Consider the following 25533-nt stretch of genomic DNA (forward strand, 5'->3'; position numbering starts at 1 on the left):
ATCCTACCTCGAAGCAGATTTAAAATTTTTCGTCGATAGATTTTTTATTCCAAGGTGACTAAAAAATGAAGCTGTTTGGCCTTATGCTGATAATTTTTTCCTGCTAAACCGAGTTTCAACATTTGAAGTTCATATTGAAGCTGCAGCTTCATAAACGACTTGAGACCATAACTCAATATAAACGGTTGCATTAAAAGTGATCCAAATCAAAATTACCTCCGAATTGCGAAATTCTAACAGACTTTCAATTAGAGTGAAGTTTATTTTCAAACAATCCGTTCGCTCATCAACTCAGGAATAAAGTTTTTTGGCTTCAACATTAACTCATAGAGACCAAAGAGCGAATTTGTGGGAAAAAGATAAAAGAAAATTTCATTAACCGTTTTGAGATATGAGGGCTATTTTTATGCTTTTGGCGTTGATATCCAGAAAACACTGCCACACTTTCAAAAATTCTGCATTGTTTCTTTTGTCAAATCACCATCATTCATCGTCAGCAAAGCAACTGGACTAGATAATGTTTCAAACAGAAGCAAAATCGCTTGCAGACATCGGAAGTCATCCAGTTCCAGAGCCAGGTCAACTTTGGCCGAATAACTTTGATTTTGTTGAGCGGTTGAGCTGTGGAAACACACCCGACTTTCCGATATCACTTTAAGCGTGTTTGACAAATTGAAAACTCGACAGGTTTCAGTGACCTTTCTTGACAGTCTGGAGCGAAAAAAAGATCGTACATTAATTGCAATGATGGGCAAACAAACACGCTGTCGAACCCAATAAGGGACCACACAATGCACATGTTTTGTCAATGGCGTGGTTAGTTATTCAAAAAATTATTCATGAAAATGTATGCAGACTTGACCTGTTCAGGGTGCGGTAAAATATACAGTGTGCGCTGGCTAAGGTCAAACGGAAAAATGGTCAGTCGAATACGATGCTAAACCGTAAGGTTCCGTTGACGTTGAATAATGACCTGAAGATGATGGAGACGGACAAAGTTTTAATTATTGTCCCGAAGATGGATGGGCTTTTAATGGGTCCTATATGGGCCCTTTGCGGGACCAACGCAACGCGCCGAACTAATTTGTATGCAGAAAATGCTGGTACGGTTGGTTCTCTGGCGATAGCTTCCACAATTGATAACGCTTGAGGAAAAATCGAATCGAATGAAGAGTTTTTCTGTTGCAAATGTGAAAAACAAGACATTAGTCGAGGAGCATTAAAAACGAACGTTACGACTTCTATGGGGAATTAAGAGGACGGCCCGAGAGCCATAAGCTCGCAGCGTGAAAATTGTAAATTGATAAGCTATTATTTTCTCCTCGTGAGGTCCCTGTTACACGGCTTATTTGTTAGTTTAATTGTTACCGTTATCGATGCAACAAACAGTGGATACAACTATGGCACAATTGAGCTTATCGCCCATAAATTCAGTTGGCAACATGTGGGCGAAGATCAGCCGACTTTCTTCGCCATGGGAACAAGCTCGAAATGGAATTTTACTCATTTTCTGCACATTTCAGCAGGTACAAAAGCGTTTACATCTTAACTAAGCGGTCCCTCCCCCCCCAATTTTTGTATCATCAACTGTTGACAAACGTGCAATTTTCGGTAATTTGCACCTTTTACAATTGTTCAACGTGTACAAAGTTAGCCCTAAAATGAAAACTGACGCTGTGTTTGATTGACTAAAAATCAAGTGAACAAAATAAAAGTGAGTTGCTAACAATGTTGCCAATAAAGCGTAGATAAGAGACAGCAGAATTTTTTTGCAGTAGGTACACAAAACAAAGCTGTGAAGATAATTTAATAAAATTGAGATATTCAATCGCACCTGTAAATGATATTTTTCTTATTAACATCACATAAACAAATTTTCGCAAATTAGTAAAGGTAACATAAAAAACTGAAAGGCAAATTCAACATTCAACATTATAAGGTAAGAATAAATTAAAATTTCAAATTTTAAAATTTCCATTGAGTTTTCAGAGCAGTTCATTGGCGAAACCCTCTCATTGCATCTGTAACAATTCTTCGGAGAACTGCTCAACTTAGCTCTCTCTATACCTTCACTTCACAACATCAGCTTTCATTGATCACAACATTTTTGGGTTTAAATGCTACAAAAATATATTTCACAACTGTTTTTTTAAACGTTATTATTTTGGAGACAAATGCTGAATGAAATTCGCTAGAACATTAGTATTGTAATAAAAACTATTATAAACAAATCTATTTTTTGAATTGAATAATTTCCTTCACTAAACGAAAGTAAATGTAAAATATTTAAATTAACGAATAACATTATAAACAGTGAATAAAACTTTAATAAGGTAGTGAAATAATTCAATAATGAAATAGATATTCACGCAGAACATTAGAAGAGGCATTCTTGTATTATTGTGTTTAGCAGCAAACGAATCTATAATTACACCTAAATCCATTTTTGTGCAATATGTTTTTCAGCATACAAGTCAGTAAGCCTATCCTGACTCATAGTTGTTCTTAAATTATTTTTAATTCTCTTTAAAGTGCTGAAAGATCTTTCTCAACTTGCACTTGAAGATGGTACTGTCATTGAAATATTACATAGTTTATTCATTTCATGGAAGACTAAACTAACTTAGTGCAAAAGAAGTGTGAAATCTGTTAAAGTGTTTATTTTTAAATTATTTGTGACTTCATACCTCTTAGTGGTATCTGGCAATGACTTTGTCTTGTTCTCAATTGGAACTATATCACATTGGTAATGGTTAGCTAAAGAATTAAATGTTCTAAGTTTTAAAAATGGTGATAGATGGATTAAATGTACTAAATCATGTTTTTAAACCCAGCTTTTGCTCCTGCAGCCCTTTTCCAGTTCTTGTAGCTTTCAATAACAAAACTTAAACTGCTGGTTCCACCTTGTGTGAAGAAAAATCTACAAGGGAAAACGGAATACAGCATCTTTGCGAATGCTGTACTTACTTAATGCAAGGAACCTCGCTGACCCCTAGCGCTGCCACTGGAATTGTCTTTCATAAAACTTCATAAATTAGCTGATCAGTTGCGCCCATTTTCACTGTCTTCGACAACCCCAGGTTCACGTACTTATGAGAATTATTTCGCTTCTAATTAACAAAACATAGTGAAATCGTCGAGTTTCTAATGTAGAAAGGTGGATATCAGAACTTAGACTCTTCACAAGAAATATAACATTTTTGCAAGATTGTTAGGCAATTCAAAGTTTTGAAATGTATAAAATTTAAAATGTTTCATTCAAGCCTCGCATGACTAAGTGACCAAGTTATGATTTTCTTATCTTTCCTGGGTCTCAGCCAAAGTGTGAAGTAAACATTTTGAACATCGTTTATTTCATTACGTTTCGGCGAGACAACAGCGGCATCATCAGATTTAAAATTCACACAAACTCATGATTGGTAAAAATCAACGTTCTTTTAGGTCTTTGCCTTCTTGAAACCTTAAATTTGTCTATTTTAAGGTTTTAAGACAAATTTAAGGTTTCAAGAAGGCAAAGACCTAAAAGAACGTTGATTTTTACCAATCATGAGTTTGTGTAAATTTTAAATCTGATGATGGCGCTGTTGGCTGGCCGAAACGTAATGAAATAAACCATGTTCAAAATTTTTACTTCACCCTTTGACTGAGAGCCAGGAAAGATAGAGAAAATCATAGCAAGTACACGCAGTTAGGAAAATAAATCAAAATAAGTTACCAAGACGAAGTTATTTTTAGGTAAGTCCCCTTGTTTAAAACTGGCCGGGAAGGCGCAGGTGACAAGGTCCTGTGGCGCAACGGATAACGCGTCTGACTACGGATCAGAAGATTCCAGGTTCGAATCCTGGCAGGATCGCTCATCTTTTGCTTCAGCTTCAACAGAAAGCCATTAGGATCATTATTGTACCGCGGTTCATTTTTTCGCATCAAATCAAAGTGAACCTTTAATGTGGCAAGTTTCTCATTGGCTCGTGATGGAATAAATTGCGTTAAATCTCTTCAATTACACAAGAAGGCCGTTAGTTAGGTCTGTTACACTACGAAATCGCACTCACATGAAGCAAGTGCGAACATTTCTCATATAAACTATCCGCCAACAAAAGTAGACCGTTAACTGCACGATCGATGTTTTATGCAGAGTGGCTTTGTGCACCGAAATGGGGAAAAGAAATATTCATAGGTGGCTGCTTAATATGGAAGAGGACATTCTTTTGAATCTGAAGTGATTACGGATTTTCACAGAAGGTTAAGACATTTTGGTCGATCAGAAGCCGGTGTCAAGTGCGTATATCAAAGTCACTCAGATGATGAAATATGGTGCGTGGTAAAGTTGGACCGTAATTTTAAAGAGGGACAATTTGAAGGCATATGTTTTTCGTTCGATGACACAAGAAGATGCGGGCGAAAAACAGAAAACGCCTGTATGAAAGTGACCAGACGCATAATTTTAGATAAGGCTGACGTGCAATGAATTTTAGTAACCCTGCTTTAGAGACGTGGGTTGTTATTACAGGGTGTGCGAGAACTGAAATTCATTCATATCTGACCTCAGACAATCCCCTCTAAAAACCAGCCGCAAATGTTTCTTCGAACAACCAAAACTGTTTCGCAAATTACTCAAATTAATTTTTCTACTTTGGAATGAATGCACAAGTACATGTTCTTTCAAGGACTTGTAATTTTTCTTGCAAAATTTAATCGATATGTTACTAGTTCAAATCTTTATTTTCTTGCTGTTTCATCTTAGAGCTCCCAATATCATTACCGATCATTTCATATTTTCCAAATCAAAATGCCCATTTTATATTTAGTGTTAGTTTCTTCTCTTTAGAATGTCCTCTTCTTCCTTCTTTGCCATCGTGGTTTCTAAAGCATCCCACTCATCTTCAATAACTTCTTCCTGTGCTGAATTCTCTATTGTTTCTAGTTGATTCTAAATCTTAAATTTCTATTGCTTTTCATATTTTGGGTTAGCGCAATATGTGTCTCTCCTTTTGCCTCTCTTTTTTTGATCTTCCAGAATTTCTTGAGGCAAACAACTGCAAATTTCTGGAACGATAGAACATTCCAGTAACTATAACCGTTGATTGCTTGCAACATTTCTGTTTTCCTGAAAAATACTGTCGGTACATTGGTCTTCCTAATAATAGGCAAACCAAACTTTAAATTTTCGAGACATTTTCATTGAAACTTGAACGTTGATGAACGTTTCCAGTCAAGGGCGGATCCAGGGTCCTCACGATAATTTTTCTAATTTCATAGACCACAAAACACTGAATTTCTACTACATGACCCCTCCTCTGACTTAATAGCTGCATCCGCTAAATGTATGAGATTAAAATTTCGCTTTCTGTGTCAAAACTACTCGAATTTCCTCACACATGTTGTTATTAATCAAGACTTTATTGAGAAAACGGCCAACATTTCCTCATTTGCACCATGCAACATTTCCTTCCTTTCATTTCCTTATCGATCGTTCAAAGGCCATTTAGTCCTCATTGGAATTATGTAAAAATTAGCGTTCTTGCTCATTTTTCTTCGGAGAAACGAGCAAAAACGTTACGGACAACATAAAAATTTAGCACATTCTTGCACCTAAAAGTCTGATATTCAAATTTCGCTTTCGGGGTTAAAACCACTCGATCGAATTTCCTCACTCATGTTGTTATGACTGAATGGAATTTTCATTTCTCTCTCCAACGATGTCAAAACGAACTAAAACTAAAAAACTTTTGCAACTAAAAAAAAAACACGCAAATATAAAACTTCTTGAAATCAAGCATTTTTTGACAAAACTGCCAACATTTCCTTATCGATGGTTCACTTGCTAAAAAGGCCATCTATTTCTCTCTAGAATGACGTACAAATGAGCGTTCTTGCTCATTTTGCCTCCGAGAAATGAGCAAAAACGGGGCGGAAAACACGAAATTTTGGCATAATCTTGCACCTCAGTGTCTGATATTAAAATTTCAATTTCTGAGGCAAACTTCTCGAATTTCCCTACGCATGTTGTTATGACTGAATGGAATTTTCAATTCTCTATCGACCGATACCAATCTCATGTCATGACCAACCATGTCGACTAACGATATTTTTTCTAATTTTTGGAAATGGAAAAACGGAAATGGAGTTAAAGTTGAAACACCTAACTGTGTCCGAATCGACATGAAGCTATTGTCGTATGTTGTTTTAATATGTGGAATGGTTCAAACTCAGCCACCTTGGAAAAGCCCGTCTAGAAACTTTTGTTAACAGTTGAACTTAAACATTTTTCTTTGAATATTACTTAAATGTTTAATAAATAACATAAAATTGGCACTTTGTTGGCGACCCGATAAAATGTCCAATAAGATTATGTTGCAGCCCTTGTCAAAGGAAACGCACCACTCCAAAGGACATGAAGTAATCCGACCCTGAAGGGACGCGGGCGAGCGGATATACCACGGCACAACTACCAGCTAAAAAGATTTTCGATATAATCAATAGGGTTCAGATCCACTTTGACATCCGGTCAGAAGAATCCGTGTTTACATCGTCGCTGTAATGTGATCGCTTTGTATACAAATACCGGACAATGGAAATAGAATGCCGATGCCATTGTCGCCCATAATCGCCGGATTTAGGACACCTTAAAGAAAAAAGTGGCATTTATTGGACGCCGCTGGATTGCGCGCATCAAAAGCTCGCACAACGGAAGGAAACTTTCACAGGACGAAGCTTATATAATAGACCAGCAGCACCTTTGTGACAGTGTGAGTTTCACAAGTTGGAAAACTTCGTTATCTGCCGGATAATTTGCGAATTACATTTGAGATGATGGTCAGGGAAGGAAAATAAGATTGGAGTCGGATTGAGGCAGGAGGCCTTTTCTTAAGTCGATTACGAACTGTAAACTTAGCTCTCGTATCGGGTGGAACGATCTGGAAGTTGAACATTTCTTGGCGGCTGAACTTTCTAGGCTAAACTAGTAATCTCATCTGACTGAAAAAAAAATTAAGCACTTTGCTTCATTGTTAATTAAACCCGAACATGGCAAAATAAAATTCTATGGAACCCATCCCAGCATGAAATCAGCACCGATTGCTCTAAGACCTTTAGCTAAAAAACTCGGCAGCCCCACGTTCTATTATTGAAATCTAATCGAATCAAAAAATCTGGACCGTCTAGGACAAAGATGACCATAAAGGGTCGATCCGATTGGGTCAGGTATTTTTTTTTTAACCGTGAGACTTTGAGCGGTGGTCTTTGTATTTTGCAGCGCTTTAAGGAGAATTAAATTTCGCATTTTGTGATAGAAAAAAATGTTGTATTCAGCCAGATCGGGAGCAACCTGATGCTCTTAACTATTTTTTTATTGTATTGAGAAAGGCCAATCTTTGTTCAATGCGACCGACTTTGAGCTTCAAAGGGCATAGTGTAAGTTCAAGGTTTGGTGACTTTGAGTCCAATTTTTTCCGACGGTTTCATTCATCCGTTTGTTGTACAGGGTGTTTTAATCAAGCTTTCACACATCTGTATTCATTTAGAAACATGTCACGGAAGAATCTAGTGAAGACTGGAAGAAGTGGAAAATTGCAAAGGATGACTTTGCTCGATTCAATCGGGGTCTGGTCTTGAACGGGCCTTCAGATTCACCTTCCACATGTTGTCAACGAAAAAAATCGATTTCTTGCCGAGGAAATGGCCAAGGAAGGCAATTAGCGCCGAAATCTATTAGCTACGCTTCCGGAAATGAGCGATTTGTCACCCGTGGGTTTTTTCCAAATTGGGTCGTGTTCCAAGTTGGATTCTTCATGGTTCGGTCTGATATTCTACGACCCCGTTCTTGTTCATATGGGTAATTTTTCGAAGATTTCGATTTTTTGGACGATGCCGTTTGAAATCTTGGCTCGTGTGAGAGTGATAGAATGACTAAATAAACTGATTGTTAAATCTAAAATAAAGTTTTGTAGGCAGATTGGTGTTAGTCAATTTCTTTTAAATTTTAGCTTAAAAACCAAAAAAGATTACGTGTTGAATTTTGCCAGCATTTACTTAAAAAGAGTCTAAAGTCGAAAACAAAAGTTTCCAATTAAGTTATCAATCTTGGAGAAAGGCATATCTATAACAGATCGCTGGGTTTTTTGCAATGGCTGGTCACAAAGTTAAAGTAAACATTTTCACATTCAGGCTGAAAAAAGTTGAATTTTCTGTTAGTTTTTTTAATCTGATAAGTTTCCCAAGGTTCAAGCAATTTTCAAACACTTAAGGCTATCGAATGGAATATTGGAGACCTGGGTGTCTTTAGACTAAAGCTTATCCAAATCTGCAAAGTTATTAATATTGTGTGATTTCGGTTCATTCTGAAAACAATTTCTCAGGGAAGCGCCAGTTTTAATAGCTCGGATAGAGGATGATAATCTAGGAACGAATGTGCGAAGAATGTCAGTCAAGCCAGGAATTAGTGCCCCCTTTTCTTGAACAATTATAGGTATACGAGCAGCGAATTTATTCGTACCATCTGCTTATACTCAGTGCGTTTGGCTTTGTGGCTCTAGTTTTTAAGAAATTGTTCTGAGAACCCGATTTTATGGGCAAAAGTCCTTCTGCTAGCAAGCACGGAGTTATGCAAAACGGGGTTGTTAATTTTCACAAGACGCAGGCTTGAGCCGAAGAAAATATCCATGATCCATGCTTAAATATAATCTGGATATCAGACTAATTTTTTGATAAATATTCAAAAAGTTATTCTAGGCAACAATATATGTACTGTTGTTGTTTTCAAGCTGATTATTTTGTTCTGAATATCGGATTTCCAGCTTCAATTTTAGCGAAATTTTCCATGCAGATGGATAGTAGGAGGATCCTCTAGATTGGAAACTCTAAAGAAACTGGGGTTTTTCTTGTAAATATCTGGAGCTATTGAAAAAAATTTGCAGGAAAAGGCAACCAAACCGAGCCAATCAGAGAATGAGAAAAAGTTAAACATTACTTAGACAAAGATCTCGTGACGGATTCAATGAGATTCGGAACTTGATTGTTCAAATTTGCTTATAACCAATACGTAGTAAATAGGCACTTGTGATTGCAAAAATGGTTTCAAATTGGTGGCTCATGTTTACTAAGACTTTTTGGTTATTCTAGTTCATATTATTAACTCTTAAATGTTTAACACTGTGTTCATCTTCTGTTATATACAAAGGTAAAGCGTCTTCGAGCCTTAATTCCTAAAATAACCTGAAATCAAAGTGAAATTGAACAATCCCGTTTTCCTTCTAGAACTTATTAAAACTTGATCACTTGGTTTATGGTTGTTTCTGTCATTTTACTGGTTTGCAGAAAAAATTAAATCGAATTATTGGTGTTTCATATTCTCAAGATAGCAAATTACAATTTTTTAAATTGAACGCTAACTGTTCATAATAGTCAATGAACCCAAATATTTTTGTCTAATAATAGTCTTTTTATGTAAAATTTATTAGCGTTCAATGAGAGTCTAGCACTTTTCATTCCCCAAATCATTAGAGAGGCATATTTTCTTGGAAGGGTGGAAAAATTGATGGAAATTGTATATGTTAAAATATGATACAAAAATATGTTTAATAGGAAAGTTATATTGCAAATAAAAATGAGTTTTTTAAACGGGATTAAAAATTTCACGTGACTGAAAATTAAGTTCATTGAAATTTTTTAAATGTGGCCAAGAAAGTTCCACTTTAGCATGCAACATTCTGTGAAGACTTGATGTTCTGATGACTTCTGATATCATTTTCCTGTAAAAACTTTTTATTCTTTTGGCTTCTGAACCGTTACTTACGCTTGTTGATTTGCAAATCCATTTTCAAGCCAAGTTGTTTCCTGAACCAACAAGTGTTGATCAATATTAGCAAATCGATAAGTTTGGGTCTTAAAAACATATAGACATTTGTAAAAAAATCCGTTTCAAACGGTCCGAAATGGTGTATTTGCCCAGAAAAAACATCGATCAGAAAATTGTAGCGGTCTGGGCAAACAATTGCGATCCAATTTTTTTTCTCATCCCGCTAGATCGACGTTCCCACGTCCGCCGCCTCGGTAAGTGGATACTTCTTGCCCATCTTACGCACATGTGTTGGCCCGTATAGGATAATTATCCGCTATCCCTCTTTGTCGTTCATCCTGGCAACGAATCGTCCCATCCCGTTTTCTTCTTGTGCCAAACCCATGTGCAAACTGAGGTGCACTGTTGCATTGTCCAGGTACAAAAAAGTTGTTTTGTGTTCGATTAATCTAGGAACGGAACTCCGTGTAGGGTTCCTTCGAAAAAATCTGCCCCTTTCCTGTATGTGTGTGAAGAGAAAAAGCGCCTGGGGTAGAGATGCGTGTGCATAAAAAAAGCGGCTTAAAAAACGGTCAGGGGACGCGGCCATCTGGTAACCAGCTTGCCTCTTCAGACGGGCCTAGGAGGTCTCGTCTGGGTCGAACACCCTGAGAATAAATAGATCTCGGCACTGGCTAATTCTCATGTTACATAAAAAAAAACTTTTTTGCCATTTGTAATTCAACCTGCCCGGCCGTTGCTTAAATTGTCTTCAAAATTCAATTAGGGGCTTCCACAAAAAAAACCAGCTTCGAAATCATGTGGCTACAGCTTCTTTCAAGTTCCCCAAAACCAGCATGGGTTTCTTCATTGTTTGCAAGTTTTGGTTGATTTGCTTTAAGAAACACTCTCGGTTTTTCAAATTTTTGCAAAAATTGCTCAGCTTTTCAATTCTGGTTTAGTGCCAAACTCCAATTTGCCCTCTTTTTTAGATCCATCAATTGAAACCATCTTAGTATCGCTTTAGTTTGATCTGCATGGTTATGCCTATGACGCACTTTTTTGCAAAATCTATGGCAATTTAGAGGGCTTCTACCAGTTATGGCTTCTTAACAAAATATCCTTCTTTCGAAATTCAACAACGAAGATTTAGTATTAAACAAAACAGAAAATATAATCTGCAAACATTTTTTACAGAAAGCTCGCCATGTAAAGGAAGTCTTACATCTTAGAGTGCGAGTATTTATCTATCTTTGAGTGTTGCCTACTCCACTTTATTCTGCCCATTTTTAACGTTATTCAAAAAATGTTTTAAAATTCTGTTCTCTATCTATCTTCTAACTCAAAATCGGTAAATTCTGCTGTTGAGAAGCAGTGAACGGTTCGATATTTTGCTTTCGCATTAGCAGGTATACGAAATTAGTGTCAGAAACTGGCAAAAGTGATCAATAATAGTATTAAACAAAACACACTTTTCAAACACAAAGAGTTCCTTCTCATTATTCAAAAAACATTGACGGGAATAATTGAAGAACATTCAGTTTTCCAAAAGACATATTCAAAAAATCTTTATGGAATCAATGGTGGTTAGTCTCGATAATACTTTCAGTCTACTATCCCTGAAATAATCAAAATAATCATGGCAAAACATGTTGAAAATGACGAAAAATTTATAGACTTAAGATGCTGAAGTGCCAGGTGATTTTTGTTCTCTGTTTTGGTGATTGGGTCGAGGATGGTCCTATTGTGCCCTTCTCTTGCAAGGTTCCATAACCGTGCAAGGCCCAATCCGGGGTTAAATACTAATAAACGAATTAGGCGTAGAAACATCGAAAAAAGTCCGATTTCACTTGCTGCCCATCTGAAACAAGTTTGCACCTGACCCATGAATGTGGTTCCAGTGGCATTCTGAAGGGACCGGACAATGGGTCGTGTTGTGACAGGTACCGACTTTGCGGTCAGTGGATTGCAGTTGGGGCCCGCTGGACCATCATCGGCCCAATAAATCTTCGGCAGCCCCGTTATTTTAGAGGGTGCATTCTTCTAGGGTGCAGCGGTTTCCAATTTTAAAACCGGATTCTTGACCGCTGAACTTTCCCGTCTCGATTACTTCCTTTGGAGATATGCGTTCCATATGCGGTGGATGCATGGTGTCGAGATTTGGTGGCTTTTGGGAGCTTTGAGCAGCATTTGGTGCCAAGGGATGTGAGTTTATTGAACTCCTCGAGACTTTGCTCATCGGAAGTTTACGTGACACCGATGATCTCCGATTTTACAGTTGGATAGCTACGCCTTGTCAACTTGAATCTGCCATTTTCGATTTCCTTTTAATTAATTTCCTGCTGTTTCGGCTAATATTTCAAATTTAGTGGGTTGTTATCAGATGCACGAATAAATCGTCTAATAAATGGCATTTTTAGTTTCATTTTACCTTAACTAATATAAGCACTACAACGACGTGAACTTTTGCAACAAATTGATTGATTAATTAAAACATGGAAACTTCAAAGAATGAACAGTGTTTCAAATGAAGCTAACTTCGCTTTGTTTGTAAGGACGCTGTCGGTTAAATTAGCAATCTTTTAGCGCACTATAAACAAACGACTTTGGGGAACTTGGCAGGCAACGAAGAAACAAAGATATTTTCGAAGGAAGCAGGGCAGAAGACAGGTTCCTAATGAATAAATAAATGCACGTTGATTACTTAGCAGACTTTGAAGATCACACAAATTGACAAACTAGGAGTTTTTCTTTTTATAAAATGACCTCATTCACTACTTTCAACGAGAGAAACAAAAAACCACTGGCTTGAAAACCCTTGTATATTTTCGCAGTGCCTTAAACTCCTTAAAAATGCAATCACAAGTTCAAATACTTGTAAGTTGTAGTGCAATTTAGTGGTAAGAATGTTGTCAGTTGTAAGAAGTTTGAATTTTTCATAAAATTTCGCAAAACGCATTAATTGTTTGTAGATTCTTAGAGGTTTGGTGCAATTTGAGCTTGATAAAAAGCTTTCTGGAGCCTAAAATATGAATTGAAGCTTTCCCATATTTCATACGGATTCAGTAGATTAAGTAAGGCAATTGCAGGCTTGAACTGATTTTTTAAGAGGGGTTCTTTTTAAGCTTTAGTAGTCGAGGATTTCTTGATACTGTATCAGCTTTACCAGTTGTATTTTTGCTGAATAAGTAGAGATGATTGCAAAATCTACAAGATTGGTCTTGCTTGAAGATGTTCTTAGAACAAGCTCATGCTTCATTGGAGCCTCTCGCTGACTTTTGTGATCTCTGAAAAGTGAGCATGTGGTCATAAATAGGACAATCTCTGTATTTTTAGCTCCACTGTCAACTTTTTTCTTAGTATAGTGTGAAGATTCATTCCAACTGCTTCAGTCTTTATGAACAGCGCAGCCACCTTGTGATTGGTAATTTGGTGCGGACTTCCTTCAATGCGCATGGAAAGTGTTTTTGATGCAGTTTTATCACAGTAATTTTATCCGTGACTGATAATGGCAAGCTTTCCATTTAGGCATAACTCAACACGGTGTTCTCCAGTTGGTCACAAACCGTTTATGAATTCTTCTAATTTGGAGATCTACCTTACGAACTGAAAAACACGTAGGCCCATAAACCTCGAAACAATCAATCTAAAAATACCATCTCCAAGGTCTAAGTCAACATGCTGGGATAGATGCCTGTTTGTACCTCAACCGGCGTTTTATTCCCATTTTAAAAATAGTCCCTCTTTCAATGTGCTGTAAGCCGGGAGCCTTAAACTTGACCGTGTTTCTGTTGTAAATTTACTCGAGATTTTGAGAGGGTGAAGAAGCCTATATTGGGCCCATCAGACTAAACAAGCCAAATGCCGAAGGATGGATTCCTACGGCGGTTCTAACGACTATGTTAAAGGACCCAAGAGGGGTTTTGAAATCTTTACCCAAGTGATGGTGCTCTATGGTCGTTGGCCCATTATATCAAAATTTCCGAATTTAAAAACCCACTCAAGGCGTAAAATGGCAATTAATTTCCTCTAAGAGGTACCTGGTCGCGCTTAGTGGATGATGTTTAGCGTTTGATCTGCTTTGTTTATTTTTTACCATTTATTAAATATTGTGTTCGTTTAGGTTTTATATGATTGAAAATGGGAGGATTCTTTGGCTGGCACTCCTCTTGTAATCGTCGGATTTTTGAAAATTGCACCAATAAACAATTTAGGCTCGTATTTTTTCTTAACATTTGTATCCAGTATTTAACTTAATGTCGACTGGATTTTTTGATTTTTACTTGTGAGCCAAACTTAAACCTCCTGTACAAAAACTACCTCTTTCTCCGTTCTGAGATGAACATAAAAAGCTCGGGTGGTTGCGCTCTTGAGGTGTTCGGCGCCCCCAAGTGGGCGCCCAGACTCCAGATGGCTCAGTTTATGTCCAGATAGACTAAACAACATTTAAAAAGGGATGTTTTAATGTTTTTCGACGGTTCTAAAGAACCCGGCCCCGATGTTTTCAATCTGTCAGTTGGGGGCCCACCCCCTTCGTCGGAATATCTTCGGACCCAATTTATCTTGGCGATTAAGGCGCTGCTTGATGGGCCTTAAGTGTAGGATATTTTCAATGAAGCTATTTTCGGTTTAGTTCTCGCGTTATTTCCCGGCAGTATTGCGATGGCCATTGAAACTGAAAAATGGAAATGCCACCGAGCTTATTTTTCGGCTGCGGTTTTTCTTTGGCGGATTCTCGACGATTCAAACAAAGGCCGACTTTCTAAAAACGCACGGTGGACAAAACGTCCTATTTTATTAGTCCCTTAAGAAGTGCCCGGCCCTAACAATGCACCGTACAACAGCCAGTATGTTATTACCTTAACCGAGGTGTTATTTAAGGCGAGGAAATTACACGGGAATTTGTACGATTTTAGATGTCAATTTTTATTTTTTCTTTGTTGGATTTCGGTAATTTTTGATACCATATGTGCAACGATAGCGTGTTCCTTTTCAGGTGGGTATTTCCACGTTCTGTTTCGTCCGAATAAAAACGGACCCAGTAAATTCAATTTTTTCCCGCAAGGAGAAAAGTTGCTTGAAATGACTTAGTGATGATGGAAAGAAAAAGTGCAAATGTCCAGATTCTGTGGCGTACAAATTAAGGCGGAATTAATGATAAGTTCTATTTCTTCCTGGAGGCAGAATAACTATCCAAAATTCCTCACTGATAAAAAAAGAGCCTTTGATAAATTGAAGAATTTACTGCAAGAACAAAAGCTGCCCAAAACTTCCCCCAAAAAAGAAAAGGCGCTTTTCCAGGTTCTGTTTTGTACGAACAGAAATGGATTTAATGATGAAATCAGTTTTTTGGCAGGGACAAATGTTATCCAAATTTCTCTACTGATGCTGGAACGAAAAAGTGGCGTCTGGAAATCCACAAAAATAAACGGACCCCGTCGACCCTCCATAAATAATTTTCGGAGGCGATCAGAAACCTAAAAATAGTCCATAACCCTCTCTAAGAGACCATCACATTTGTCCACTGCTGGATCACATGCCTGCCTGCGTCTTGAAGATGTTCTTCACACAATTTCACATGTGCGTGCTCGTTCGTCCCCATGTCTCTGATCAGTTCCACATGTATAGTATGTTACTTAAGACTAGCTGGTCCAAGCAAAATTGGGAACTTCCAGAAAAAAGACGTTCCACTTTTACTTGTTAGTTGTTTAGGTTTGGGAAAATGGGGCAAATATTCTCTTACCTGCAATAACAAGACACTCTCTTTCACTCAAGATTGATTTCATCTGATTAAGAAGTTATGAAACCGTGAATTTTCCAAAAGTCAGATCACGCTTTGAACTGCTTAGTTACTCTTGTGTGTATAAAGCAATTTATATTTTTGACATTTTGCTGAAAGCATTAATTTCAGCAACGACATTTAACATCGCAGTTCTTATGCTGTGGGTAAATATTCCAATTCGACACTTTGTGCCGTTTTAGATTAAACAGAAAAGTTAATCTTTTAGCTACTTTTATGGTTCAGTTTTCCATGTCCTTTGTTTGATCGCTTAATGCTGTTTCGCGTAATAACTGTAATAGTTTTTACATTTCAGCTGTCCTTCCTACCTTGAGAAAGACTCGAATGAAAGGTGGAAAAGCTGGTGATTTTTAAAGAATAAAAACAGTTTTTTTATCCAGTTCCAAACCCGCAATACAAACGTAGATACTGATGATTAAACGGAAATTTTCCGAGCAAATTGTAAAATGTCGCATTACAAAGTCATAAGTTGGTTGTTTATGCAGCACGAAATCGACATGGTGACTTCTGTGGTCGAATAGTCAGAAGAGAAAACTTTCAGCTTTGAAAGTGTGTGAACTGAAGATTATTCAAATTTGGCTGATTCTTCAAAAAGAATTGTTGAATTTTTTTTGAAGATTTTAGTAACAAAAAAACCAAATCTTATTAAATCGTAATTCTGTACTGTCAACCGCTGCATAATTCGGTTTTAATACGAATGATACCAAACTAGAAAAGAAAACCAATCAAGGCAACTAAATATTCAGTTAAATTTTGAGATAAAGGATGCAAATGTACTTTTAAATTACTTTTGTACCACAATCTGGACAATTCTAAAAGCTAAAGGCACTAAAAAAAATCTAAAAATGCGACACGAAAGTAATAGGAAAATATAGTTGAAAAGACAACTAAAAATAAAAAGTGTTGTGAAAAGTCGACTTAAAATCTCGTATGGCAAAAACTTAGATCATAAGCAGAGAATTGCTCGAGAACGTAACACTCAGCAGCTGATTTACTGATCAAGAGGTCAGCAAAGCGTTTGAATGTTTCAAACTATATGAACTCTGGTGCTGAAAACTCGAAAAGAAATTCTCGAAAGAAGAAACTTTTGAAAAATGACCCGAGAATGGAACAGTGGCCAAGCATCAAAAAACTCTCCAGTAACACATCTCACGGAACAAAAGTCTGAAACACCCTCACATGAGGCCGAAATCGTCATATGCCACCGTAAAACATGTGCTCAGGCTATATTTATATGAGACACATCGGACCGACCAGCAACGTGTCTGTAAACGGCCGACAAAAACTTAAACATGTAAACAATCCATTCTAACAGTTTATATTGCCCGTGTACGCTCATTCATCCGTGCAGAACCGTACCTGCTCAGGTCGAAGCAGATATGGTTTTTTTTCCAAAAGGCTCATTTGCTCAGAAACGCCTTCTAAATGTTAAGTACAAAAATGGTTTACGAAGATGGTTTTCTTCACTTTTTAAGTCAACAGAATGTGCGAGATTAATAGGTCTTATGCACTCTATAAGGGAAAGAACCGAAACAACTTCACTTCAGATTATTTTACTGGCTAGTGACCAATAGCACAATATTTCAAATTTGGCAATTTTCAAGCGAAACTATCGTAGAATAATAATTAAAATTAATACTAATACAGTAAAGATGAATTAATCATGAACATTTCTAAACCTGTTCTGAAGATAACAACTTATTTCCTACTTGTAGTAGCAAAACTGGCAAGTTTATCTAATTTTTAGAGCGCCATAAAAAAACATTTTTCTTTGACCCTAGATCGACACCTCACCAGTTTCAAGCAAATGACTGCAAAAGTTAAATCCCAGTATATTCTGCTTCTTTTTATTGCAGCTTCGAATTGAAGAAAAACTAATTAAAATATGAAAAATTTTGTGACTTTATTATAACTGAGTTCAGTCTGATTGTCAAAGTTTCTGGTTCAATCGCAAAATGTATTAAACATGAGTCTGGTCTGGCTTAACTTCTCACTAAACACGTTTTTTATGCGTTATTATTAACGTATTATTGCTGATGATTTTCTCTTCAGATATTCCTTTGACCAGTTGTGATTATCACTTGAATAACATTTAAAACACTTTATTTCTCATTCCTTCAAATGTTTATGCAATCATTATTTCGGTTATACTAGATAACACAGTAATGACAATGTTTTTGTCCCTTAATCGATTGCAGAAAACACTCAAAAATGGTTTTAACGCATAAATGTGTGCTTGAAATTCATCCAAGCAAAAGCTAAATTCTAGTTCCTGCCAATACTTCTAATATAATTATCTCACTAAGTTCCAAAGTATCGAACAGCTTCATCAGAAATATTCTGGCTTAATTAATTGGCAGAAACAAACAAACAATTTTTATTTGCAAGATTTTTTCAGATCCATCGATCGTTCCATTCTCGATTTAAGATACCCCGTGTCTTCCTCCCGCGTTTGCATTCCAAACATTGCTTTCATTTACGGTTTTGTAGAGCATCGAGGATTCTGCACCATAAAAAATGCCTGAAAAGACGCAACCGAAAGTGGAGGCTTTCGTTTGCAGACTTAAACAATGTTGTCTGTTTCATCATAACAAAGCACAGAAAACCGCAGTGAAGACAATGATGCCCGTTCAATATGAATCGACTTCGACTAAAATCCCATCATTACAAACGGTTCAACGCTTCGAAATTGGATAAATCGGGGTTGCAAGAAACCGAAAATTAATATTGTCATTGCCTGACGAATGATTAATTTTTAAGTAAGTCAATTTTTGTTCGAATTCCTTCCCAACTCACAAACTTCTCTGCTCAAATGCGGAAATAATGGAAATAATACAAAATGTGGAACTAAATAATCACTGTTTGCCTAAACATAACTTTGGTAGGACGAAGACAATTTTTCCAAAAATGTGAGACATTATTTTCCTGCTTTCATTGAGGCCTGTTCTTAAGGTTAGACGTTAATAGATCTTTGTCCACATGGTCTTAACTGTAAACACTACAGATCAGCAGAAAAGAAACAACAACAACAGAAACGTTCAAGTTTTTAACTACAGAAATAGTTCAGCAAAACCCACCGTCCAATCTTACAACACTAAGTCGTTGGTTTGATTTTTTTCTAAAGTAAACGTGTGAAACCATTGGACAATATTGATGACCTTATGGCTCATATTATCGGTTACGGTCCTGAAACTGGACTAAAAACTGACTGAATATGGACAAAACGCCCGACCGTTAAACGCCGCCTTTCTGGAAACATGTTGTATGTAAACGCAATAAACCGATCATAGGAATTTGTCTTAAAAACAATATACACACGCTGCTTGCTTTCGCTGGGACCACCACAGAAACCGCATTTAAGAAAATATACGCGGGACGGTCCTAGAAATCGGTGCATTTTTTCCCATAAGAGCACTTTTAAGGAGCGTTGCAGTTTCCCTTTCTCGACGATCTTTCGCCGTGGGTATAATTGCTTGGCAATCGGTGCCTAAATGCGAAAGGTCGATACATCGGCGTCATATATTTGCTATTGAATAGGTTTGATCCTGGGGTCACATGTAAATTTAACCGATGGCCTAGATGGACGACGTCGAACCTAATAATATAAGAGAATTCCGATTTAAAAAAATATCTCAGCTTTTGCTCCTAATTTATGCGGGTCTAAGGCCAGAAAACTTTTCAGCATAGCAAAGACTACTTCTACTAGTTCTCCTCTTGCAAAGGCTATTTTTTGTTTCGTTCATTTCAATTTTCGTCTTAATCGGCGATTCGAACACATTATAAGTTCCACTTATTCTCATTAGGTAACTTACACTCTCACTCAGATTTCCATCTCTCATTTATCTCCCCCTCATTGCAACTACTTGGTTTAAATATGATGTTTGATCGATTCTTCTCTTATTCTGGGATGGGAACGATACCTTGATAATCACCATGTTTTCACTTGGAAGGTTGACCTTTTATTTCAACTTTCTGATCATGTTGAGCTGCTGAGGTTCTTGTCTTGTGTTCAACCATTGTGTTTTTTCGTCTCAATATACATCACTTTTCTAATCGTCAGCGTTTGCTTTGCATGTCTACGTTCACCATACAACTCTTTCACCTTGCTTCTCTTTTCTAGAAGCCTTAAATATTCTGAATAATGTTGTCACCTTCACAATTCCTGCTTCCTGATCAGTTTGTTCCACAGCTTTTTTGAGCGATTTACGGATGGAGTTGCATGGCAGCACTATACTTATAAGTACTTTTGTAACATTTTCACCCGAAGATCCACGCAATAATAGTTTGAGCTAATTTTTACACCTTTTTTTGTGAGAGGTAACATCGCTCTTACTGAGCCGTTAGTGCGGAAATGGAGAAACAAACTGCGCCACATTTTCCTTTCAGACGAAGGAAATTTTTCAACCTTCAAAAATCTTCTTGAAAAGTGCTGTTGTGTTCCTTCTGAGTCTCCCCATGTTTGACAAACGGTTTGCTGCTTCTAAAGTGTCCCTATGTTTTCATTTGAACGCCATACAGACCATGTCCAGTATCCCAGAAGAGTTTTTGCTTCACTATGATTTATGCGCTCTTTATCCTGTGCGCCTGGCGTTTCAAACATTTGCAGAGAATAATGCTGATTGTAATTGAGAATTAGTTAAATGATTTAATGCGGCAGTCGTGCAGCAGTCAGAAAACCTGGTGAAAGTAAGCCGACCAGAAGGTCAAAAACTTTTTTAACATCCAGGATCCGTTATTAATGCTGCCCTAAAATCATCGTTTCTTCCCTGGCGCAAAGCAAAAAGTTTGGTAGCAACTTTTCTGGTGTTAAGAAGAGCTAAATTGCTGAATTTTCCCACTGCTGGGTGGTTTTTTCGCCATAAACAAATATTTTCGTAAACATCGCAGACTCTCAGAAAACCGGTGTGTAGATATGAATTTTGTGAATTCGTCTTTAAGCGACTGTACTGAATCAATTTAGTAGTTCATCTGCCCTTAAAAATGATCGATTTTTATATAGGAAGAAGCAAAATAGGTGGCCACAGTTCACAGTGGCTCTCCATGATCCGCACCTTAAAGGTAACAACAAAAAACACGTTATACCATAGAGCCAAGCACTTATACTGCTCAAGTTAAAGTTTAAAAGTGCGATCAAGATAAGGAAGCAAGGAAAAACACATTAAAAGCAACCGAGATGGACTTTTGGGGAAAAACATCAAGTAGCTCAAGAATGGAAATATTGACCGACGAAACTCTAGCGCCAATCATGAGAATAGATTCTTTTGAAAAAGAACACAAATGGAAAAAGAGATCCTAAAATTGAAGCCTGTGAGAATGCGAAAGCCAGGAGGGCAAAAACCAAAGGTGACACAAAAGGCATTCCAGAAGAGCTGAAAAAACTAGATTCATAGGCAAAATTGCGAAGCAGTGTATAAAAGAATTCAGAATTATGAATTTATCTTGCTGCTTGCTGTTTCGAACTAGTTTCACCAGCAAATGTAATATATTCATTCTCGGATTAAGTGGGTGTTTCGAACACGAAAAACTAAACAATAGACGAGGCGAGGTTCGATCATTCACGGGTCTGGCCAGCACGGACAATGAGTTGACCCGGCTCGCCCTCCTGACGTCAGACAGCATTCAATGCTAATTTCCTCTCAAAGGTCTCATCATCATCGTCTTTCAAGTCGCTGCATTTTGCATCAGGAACACCTTGTCTGTATTTATTTATTTTTTTCAATCAATGGTATTGATGCTGCTTCTTCATTTCCAAATGCCCCCAAACCGAAACGAGTTCTTGACCTTTCCCGTAGTATTTGAGAGTTTAATATGCCGCAACCAGCTTGAGTACCGACCGTCGAAATTTCACACTACTTGATTCGCTAATTGTCTACGAAGATTCTTCTAATACTCTCAATGCAGTTGAGGACTGTGAATTAAGAGGAGAAGACCGATTTGAATGTATGCGCTCTGCTGAAGAGAAAGGACTTTGCATTAGCAAAATTTACGCCATAAATCTTCCCGACTTGTAAAGGTGATATTTGAGCGCACCACGTCGATACCGTATATCTGATTGCTTCATTGCAACATTACGAAGACTGAATCCTTGCCTGCGGCTGAACGGGACGACCTGAGCCTTTTCTTCAGGCTTTTTCTGCTTCTTCTTCATCGCGCAATAGAAATCGGGTCGCAGGTCATATGTGGGTGACTCGGTGCTGTGTAATGCAATTTTTCGTACTTTCCGACTTGTGGAATTAAAGGCCATAAAGCCTGCACAAAGTCGCCAAAAAACCCAATAATTTCCCTTTGAAATAATTAAATAATTCCTGAATAAAACCACCCTCGTCGTTCGCGGCGGAAAGGGCGAATCGCGTGCCAAAAGCAGAGCGCAAGTAAATTAATTATATTATTTTAAACAGTTTTTAACAGTTTAAAGCAACGTAATTTCCTGTGGAATTTCCCTATGAATTATGATGTGAAAAGTTGGCGAAAACTTTGCGAAATGCTCTTTTATTTTGGCGGTCTGGCACGGTTTTGCCCGTTTTGTTTTCTTATTTTCGTCTCTCTGCTGTTCTGTTTTGATCGCCGTTTTCGTTGGCAGAGTAAACTTTACCAATCATTTAATTGACTACTTATGTAGGTTAATGCAGTGTTTAAAAATCATCAAAAAATCCTCTCCTCTCACTGTCTATAGAGTTATAATTTTCTGTTGCCGGTAACCTTCTCGGTGAGAGACGGGTTTTAGTGAGTCGCACACAACCTGGAGCTTTGCCTACTTATTCAACCAATCCCAGAATGAGTTTGAGGGCGCTAAATGACTTCATTTGAAACGACTTTTACACTTTCCGGTAATTTACCAAATTGAGTCGTTTGAAGCTTGAAACCCGCTTTTTTCGTTGCAGCACAAAACAGTTTTTGGGTCGCCCTAATCAGCCCATAGCAATACAAAGTCCATGGTAACAATTAGTCGACACGGCGATAAGAATGGGTCTAAATTCCTGCCTAAATAGCGAAAACCGTATTGTCAGGACGATTTACAACAGCCGAAAGCGATCAATCAAAAACTAATGCCGGCTAAAACCGGGGCTACCGAAATTGGAATTATTGACGTTCTAATTTAGGTGCCAGATAAGCGGACAAAATGAAGCTTAAGAGATCGAGTGAACAACGTTATTTAGAAACGGACGTTGCGTCATGTTTATTACAGGCCAACTTAGTTGGACCCAAAATGTCGAAAATTTGCCAAAAGGCCACTGGAAAAAATTGAGGTTTATTGGTCATATCACTGAGGATAAATTGGTTTTCGTGTAAGGATTAGGCAACAATTACTCACCGATTTACAAGGCAATTAACCGTTCGAAGAACGATGATTTTTATGGTACCTGCCTAATCTTTTACTATAAAAAGTGCGACTCATTCAAGGCGCAAACAACAATAAATGATGGCCTTTGGTTAATGATGGCAAATGAATCAATCTGACACTATGTAGAATCAGAAAAGAATGCTTGGTTGGTATCAATAACTTGCAAAGCAATTTGACTTAGGGTTTGTTGATGGATTTTTTTTTTTTTAAGTAGCTATGTTTTTTTATAGAATATAGAAGGTAGGTAGCACAACTAGATAGAGAAATTCAGCAGTTCGGTCAAATTGACTAAGTTTCCTTGCTTTTTAATATTTTCGATCAATAGTTATTAAATGAAAAGCTGGATATTCTCTTCTATAAGCTGCTACTTCCGATTTGAACATTCACAGGCTACAGACTGATGGAAGATGAGAATAAACTAACTCTGTTGCTTCCGGTTTAACTTCTGGTATTAGCAATGAAACATTTAGTTATTTAATGGACCAAAAGAACATTCGACTTTTGCATCTGTAGAGCACAAGCTTGTCCCGAAAGTTATTCACAATAAATTTCTACAAGTGTTTACTACAATCGTCGGCAAAAAATCCAATTCAACACTGTGATTGCAAAATTATCAGCTGTAAGATAAGAGATGTTTGCGCCAACAGTCTCTTCAACAGTATCTTTCGCATGGTTTAGGCCTGGGTGACACTGTGTTGAGTTGCGCTATTGAGTTGTTGCCGCTCTTTTAGTTAACGAGTTAGAACTCATCGGGTAGCTCAATGAGTTTACTTTACGAGACCCGAGAGTGGAATTTTTACATCTAAAAAAAGTCATCAACATTTGAGTAACGTTTAACTACTTTGTTCAAACAACTAAAAAAAATTCATCTAGGTATATTTTCCCAGCAACAGAACTAAGTCGAAAGGAAGTAGACGAGTTTTCTTGTAAAATCGATCTCTTGAATTTTTTGCATAAAAGATTCAGTTTTCCAGTATTTTACAGTAAAACGTTAGAAAAAACGCGATTTTTCTGTTTAGACAGTGTTGTTTAGAAATATTGACCTAAAAGTGAAGAGACCCCAGTTTCCAAGGGTTTTCCAAATAAATTATAAACTTTCGCTATTTCAGTTCGGGGGAATATTTTTGGAAAACGACCCAGAAATAATTATTAGGGTTTTGTCCATAATTTGAAGTTCCAAAACGTTGGGAAAAAATGTTTGCAAAACGTTTATGGAGGCGAGTGTTCCAATAACATTAATCTTATAATTCTTCACAGAAATTACCTGAAGATTGTCAGTATTTTAAGAAAAACTCAAAAATAATGCAATTTTTCCGTATCAAAACTCCGTTCCCATTCCAAAATCGACAAAACGGATTATTTTTCCAAATGAAAAGGGCGTTTGTTGCTTGTAGTTTTTTTAGTAGATTTCATCGCAAGCAGAAGATGTAAGACAGAAGAAGAGGCCGTTTGATGGTGATGATGACGAGCGTAAAGATAATGATAACGATTCGATGACACTCCCACATTTTCTCGCAGAAACATTTGTTCTACAGGCAAGCAGAGCTGCATAAGTAGCTGAAGGAGTGTCATATGTTGGGTATGGGATCAACACTAACTTTTACGCTTTTCTTGAGATTATACAATTGTTCTTTTAAGAAAAATAAAAAATTCCAACAACAAATCGAATGTGGAATCAATCGATATTCTTTGCTTCCTTGAGAAATAATTCTAAGAAAACATTGACAGTTTCTATTATCGTTTCCAGAGCCGACAATAGAAGAAATCCAATGTGTTTATAACACCTGCCTTAACTGAATCTCAAAAACTACAGAAAATGAGAGTTATTTTAAAGGAAGCAATTTTTTGGGCATAGTTGGATCACTTCGAATTGTGAGGAGTTATATTCCAAAGAAAACAATGCTTTTCTTGCATCATTTGGAACTTTTCACATTCGATTTAAACTTGTTTTTAATGCCCATCAACACGGATTCTGCTTTCATTACATCAAGCATTTTATCACGATTCCGTTGAACTTAATTCCATTTGATTGAACACATTCCGGGCTTCCAAAGAAAAAAATTGAGGGTTTATACATGTTTTTATACTTTGTCACATTGTGAAATCTGGATACGGGAATCAAACTTACAGGATGATTTTCCCAGTAAAGAGAATAGTGGCAATTTTCAACTCTGCTCAATGTTATTGAGTTTGTAAATTTATCGGTCAAAATAAGTGGTGAGTTAATGGATTCTACAGGCTTAATTTCCGCTGCCAATTTTAAGAGCATTCACAACGACTAAATCATTTGAGCATTTGGGAACGTGTTAACTTTTTCCCCAAATTTCGAAGTTATAAAAAATTGGCAAATTTTCTGAAAAGTGAAGCTGTGTATGTTATTGAGTAGATATTAATTTACCATGCGTTTAGACCTCAAAAGTATACCATTTGCACTGGTAAATGCGCAAACAATTGGAAAGTACCAAAAATGCGCTAATAACTAAGCTAAGTAGACCATATTTGAAGTAATCTTCCTGAGATTAATGCATGCAGAAGGTTCTGATATGCTTCGATGTAGAAATCATACTCTCAAGAAAAACCATTGAAGCTTTACAAGTTGCATTTATTGTTGTAAAA

The 25533-nt window shown here is 37.1% G+C and overlaps 1 non-coding gene across 1 annotated transcript; it reads left to right on the forward strand.

Annotated features, from left to right (window-relative positions):
• The first annotated feature begins 3780 nt into the window (after window positions 1-3780).
• On the forward strand, window positions 3781-3853 carry Trnar-acg. The gene has a single exon. It is a non-coding gene; the product is annotated as a tRNA-Arg (tRNA).
• The last annotated feature ends 21680 nt before the right edge of the window (window positions 3854-25533 follow it).

This window comes from Dendroctonus ponderosae, unplaced genomic scaffold, assembly GCF_020466585.1.
Source record: "Dendroctonus ponderosae isolate FM_Combo_2020 unplaced genomic scaffold, Dpon_F_20191213v2 Dpon_F_20191213_1, whole genome shotgun sequence".
Classification (NCBI taxonomy): Eukaryota; Metazoa; Arthropoda; class Insecta; order Coleoptera; family Curculionidae; genus Dendroctonus; species Dendroctonus ponderosae.